This window comes from Myotis davidii, unplaced genomic scaffold (assembly GCF_000327345.1).
Source record: "Myotis davidii unplaced genomic scaffold, ASM32734v1 scaffold4859, whole genome shotgun sequence".
In the NCBI taxonomy this organism is placed as follows: domain Eukaryota; kingdom Metazoa; phylum Chordata; class Mammalia; order Chiroptera; family Vespertilionidae; genus Myotis; species Myotis davidii.
The window spans coordinates 1-5,638 of record NW_006289927.1 but is presented as its reverse complement, the minus strand read 5'-3'; the positions used below and the strand labels follow the sequence as shown (position 1 = coordinate 5,638).

Sequence of the window (5,638 nt, the reverse complement as noted above, 5' to 3'; positions counted from 1 at the left end):
GATTTTTTATTACTATCCTTATTACATTAAGTACATAATACCAAATTTATTTGTGCTAAAAATTCAAAATATGTAGCAATATAGAATGTCACATTATCAGGTGAATGATGTATATTTCCATGTTTTATTCTTATCTGTGTTCCTAATGCCCTGTCCCTTAATTGAGACTCAGGAAATATTTTTGGAGTAAGTGGGTGAATGAGTAAATGTGTAATTATCTAAAACAAATATAATGATGTATTGTTAAATGAGTCATACTTTTGCTTATCTACCAAGAGAGCAAAGACTCCCCTCCTCACACAAGGAACAACCTGTAGCTGTTTATGAAAGTTTTGATGGTTTTCAGAATGCACTAAATGCGATCACCTGTCGGTAACTTTGTTTTGCAGCAGCCAGTTTATGAAGTCCTGGGTCGCAAGATTCCTGCGTTCATTTTATCAGAGAAAGAGTCATCGACATGTCTGCGGAGGACCTTTTCAGGAATGTCATCTAGGGTGCTGAGGACAAGGGGGATAAAAATCGGTATTTGGTTAAATGCTTTAAAAACATGCTTTATCATTGCATATCACTGGTAACGTGTGCGGGTCACTGAGAAAACAGGATGTCATATTTACAGAGGGCCGACTGTGGGAACCTGCATGAACTGCTGCATGTCAGAATGGACAATCTGGAGGTAGTGAAGAGCAGAGCAGGAAGGGAAACGCAGCCTGTAAAACTTCATGCCTTCTGCAGTGGTCCACCTGCTTCAAAGACTTTAATATATTGTCAACACAGATGTTATTATTGAGACTATTATTCTGTTTTAAATTCAGGAAAATGTAAAACTAGTGGTTATTAGAACAGCCTTGCAAAGTGCAGTATTAAGGGATTAACCTTTATATTAGTTTTTCTTTTTTATTAGTTTAATTAGCAGCATTTTTGGTGCCTCTTTAAAATATTATAAAATATCCTCAAGTATAAGTGACTATTTTACCACTGGTTTTGTAAATTGGGTCATCAGTATTTTAAAAAGCAGTGACAATATCAGGTTATTAGCTAAATAGTAATACAATCCCTTTTGTCTTATGATTTCCCCAAGTCTCAGTAAGCTTACTTTAAATTTCACACAAAAAAAATTGAGTTGAACATGAATTTCCTGCTTCTCATAATTCAAATGTCAATCAAAATGGTCAAGAGAAAATGAGATGGGTAAAGGGTCTGTTTGGTTGTGATAAGATCCAAGAAGCTACCTAACGGGCTTAGTCTTATTTTTAGCCTTGAAACTTTAATGGCTATTTATATGACAGTCCCATAAAAATGGGGATGTTGTTAAATATATAAATGTTTGCACTCAAAATACTTTTATTTTGAGTGTCATTTCATTAAACATCTTAAGTTTAATACCTTTCAGTCTTTATCATATTATTAGCTAAACAGTAACACAAATATATGTTGATCCCATATGTAAATGCTTAAAGTCAAACTTTAAGTTTTCTGCATTATTTCTTTTTTCCTCATTCCTAGTTTTTCCAGTTTAAGCTTATCATCCTGATGTAGTTCTCAATAGCACCCTATTCTCAAATGTGTCTTGGATTGACAAATGAATCGCCTCATTATAACACAACTCTAATGTGGGATAAAAATACCACCTGTCTGACTCTATCATTAATACTTGCTACTACAGATAAAACATATTAAACTCTTGTAGATTGGCTCCCACAAATAGGAGTTATTTCCTTACTTTGCGAGACTATACTAATTGCTTCTATAACTCAAATCAATAAATAGATAACTGTAGTGTAAGTTTTCAACATCATGCAAAAATAAAAAATAAAGTGATAAAAGAGTGTACAGATTTTACTCTTGCCTTCTTATGCCTTCCACAAGCCACGCTACGAATTCCTTGGCAGCTTGGACTTCCAAATAGTAACTTAAATCACTGGTAAAGGTCCCTTCAGCGTGTCTCTCAAATTCATCATGATGTTTGGCAATGCCATTCCTGATAGAAATGTGAACGTTATATTGAAGATCTGACTCTTTAGAAATATGGTTCTCACCTGTAAGTAGTGGCAGAATGGGGTTGAAGAGACTGAGGGAGATTTATGAGATGAGGGTAGTTAGGAGACTCATCCTGAAACTACATGAAGTATCTAAACGGATGGTTGATGGGCGAGAGAGCAGTTAAGGGGAGCATTGGCCAATTTAGCACACCCATTTACACCTCTTCTGCTTGTCCGTGCCATTGATTTTTACTGTTGCATTTACTTCCGCCTCAGTGTATGTGGACTCTCCAATGTGCTATGCAGCTTGCAGACAAGGCAGCTGTTTTTTAATACTTATGGAATCAGACATAGTTAAGTGAGTCAAGAGAAACCTAGGAGCCATCTCAAAATGTCATCAAAAGAACCATGTGATAATGGATGAAAGGAAACATGTGCTGGGACAGCAGTGAGGAAAGCTAAGATGATGACCTCATATCATCCTCAAAGGTGATCTGTGTAGGTGGTTGACCAGCTGCCCTCCTGAATCTATTACCCCTGGAAGGTTTCATCTTAAACACACAACAGAAACCGCCAGAGAGTGAGGATTATTTTACATTAGATTACCAAATTGTAGCATTCCCTTTCCAGAAATGAGGATAATTGTTTTCTTTCAAATTTCTCTTATTTTACCAATGGCCATGTCTGTAGTCAGTAACAGGGACATCTCACAGTATCTGCCCTATGACCACATCTTTCCTGTCATGCCCTCCACTTGAAGAACTTTTGGTATACCACTCTGTCTCTCCAATTCTTCCAGCTGACCATATTAATTCTCTCTCTCTCTCTCTCTCTCTCTCTCTCTCTATCTCTCTCAAGCACTGGATCCTCAAAAACAGGAAGTGTATTTTCTAATTCCATGACACTTCTTTCATCTACGTCCTTATCCTGATATTTAGATTCCTTCAGCTACTTTGGATACACAACTCCCTTCCCTTGTGGGCCATTATCCAAAGAAATTGTGAAATTCCACCATCTCTGTGAAACTCTTGAGAAAAATTTCCCTCAGTAGCCTACATGCACCGTAAAACCCAACAATATCAATGAAAATACCATGTTAAAATGTATGTCCTACGAAGGGTTTGTGTTCTTATTTGCCTTCTTCTCTCGTTATGCGGTGCAGCTAGGCTATAATTTTAAATGTGTATCTTGGATTGTATTTTACAAGAAAATGACTGCATCTGTCTCCATTCCTTACCAGGATTAACTTGGCTAGGGGTTACTTTAAATGTGATTACAGTCATGAGTTTGAACCCTACAAGGGTATGTTCAATTTGCTCTTATCTTTTGGTCTAAGAATAGATTCCTAACTGTATATGTCTAAAAAATTCAGCTTTCAATTTTAATAGAAAATGGGTAAGAGAGTAAATATTGCTAAGACCACAGTGGGGAAAATGATTTAAAATCTACATTTCATTACAGGGTGGGTAAGGCATTTTCAGGGTGAGAAGTGGGACTTTCAGAGGCATAATATAAAGGATAGCATCACCAACCTTGAAATCATCAAAGCTGAAAGAGCTTATACACCCTATTTGATGAGTATAATAACATAATGAACATCAGGAGATATTTTAGACACATTTAAGTAACACATTTGTGTGCAAATTTTGGGCTAGGTTTAGACTCTCACTTTTTTTCGTCCAGCAACCAAAACACGAAATCCTGGACACATTCGTTTTGCAGAAACTCTTCGAACTCACTGAGGATCCTTTCTTCAACTTCAAAGTTGCGCTTCTCTTTATGTATCTGATGCAGATTATTGAGCGAGTCTGCATGGGGAGCTGGGAGCAAGCTGTGAAGAACAGTGATTGGTGCAAATAAGTCTCTTCTTGAGTGGACTCACCCAAGAATCACCTTGAAAACACAAGACCACAGGAAATTGAAAGGCAGGTGCCTTGAGCATTTCAGTTGATATGAGGGACACCTTGTTTGCCACGGGAATCTCAGAGTTTTGTTAGAGTTGAAAAGAGTGAAGAATCCCAAATCATTTGGGCAGCTGATCTGTGTTCTGAATTTTGTTTGCATGTGTTAATATAAAAATGTAGCTCCATTACCTGGTTACATGATAGCTGATGATGAAAGAGAAAGACAATTAAAAATTTAAAGAATGCCAAGAAAAAGCCCACTTGCTAATTTCAAACTGTGTAGTGGATAATCCACATGCCGGTAATCAACAGTTGTTTGCCATGGCAAATATGGAGAAATATTCAATAGTATTAATACACAGAAAGAAAATTGAGATACTATTCTCACCTGTCAAAATAGCAAAGATTTAATATGGAGGAAGGTATTATGAAAGGAGTATTTCTATAAGGCTGAGCGGAGTGTGCATGTGTATTACATTTCTGGAAAGCAAGCAGGCAAGATATTATAAAAGTCTTAAACTTATTCAATCCTTTTGACACAGTAAGTTTAGTACCAAAAATCTAGCCTCAGGGAAGAGTAAAAAAATGTAGGGAGAAAAGTTATTTGCAGCATTCTTTGTAGGAAAATGTAAGAACTCAAGTGTTTGATAGAAGAGGAATAGCTAAATCAATATTGTACATTTGAACTAGTATGCAGCTATTAAATATCATACATTTAATAGATACATGTAATGCTATATGAAAGAGCTAACAATACAATGCTAAGATAAAAGGCATAATATGAAGCTGTACAATGATCTGAGATATATTCTAAATACAGTAAATACCTAACATTTTGTGCATTTTGTATCATGAGCATGTATGACTTTTACAATTAGTAAGAAACAGTGTTATTTTTTTAAAAGGAATAAAAAAGAAAAAGTTGGTGTGAATAATTAAAATAATCTACTATGCAGTATGTGAGTAGTGAATGGATAGATAGGATCAGCTGAAGATTTCAACAAGCTATAATTTCCCATGTAACACATTTTCCAACATAGCCTACTCCTTTGGTTTCGAAACAACATACTCTGATCTATACTCCAGAAACAACTTTATCACAATGATACTTTAAAATTTTTTAAATTGTACTTAGTGTTACTGTCAGTTACTGAGACTTCTTCACAAATTATAGTTTTCACAGACTGTATTATAACCATCGTGCTTATTAGTTCAAGTCTAAAGAGTGAATACCTGGACTTCTCCTCTGTGTCCTGAAGGGAACGCTGCCAGCTGCCTTGGACCAGCATCACAAATAATCCAGCCACAAAGTAAATGCTTTTCATGTTTTCTGCCTGTTGGTGCACAGAGACTGGGAGAGGTTGGGGGAGGGAGAAAGGCAGCCATATTTAAGCACGTCAGGCTCAATTCATTTAATTATGATAAAGTAAATATTATAAAAAAAGAAAATCTATTTTATTTTGAGTATATTTTAAAAAGTAGATTATATTTTTCCCCAGGTTTTTTTTTGGTGGCAAAAAAAAAGGAATTTAAAAAATGTGTACCACCTTTAAGGTTTTTCATTAATGTAGGACATTTCTGTTAATAATTAGAAGGCTCATTTTCAGATTTGGAATTAAAAATGTCTATGATAAACATTCAAGATACCCACTGTAGATGATATTCTACCTATGGTTAACCTGAATGTCACCTTATCCATAATGCCACCCCTTTCACTATCAATCTGGCTTTGAATTAATAGTCCTTCACTTTCAA

At 35.7% G+C, this 5,638-nt stretch overlaps 1 pseudogene; it reads right to left on the bottom strand.

Annotated features, from left to right (window-relative positions):
- Nucleotides 1–362: 362 nt before the first annotated feature.
- LOC102760642 lies at nt 363–5,229 on the bottom strand (annotated as a pseudogene).
- Nucleotides 5,230–5,638: the final 409 nt, after the last annotated feature.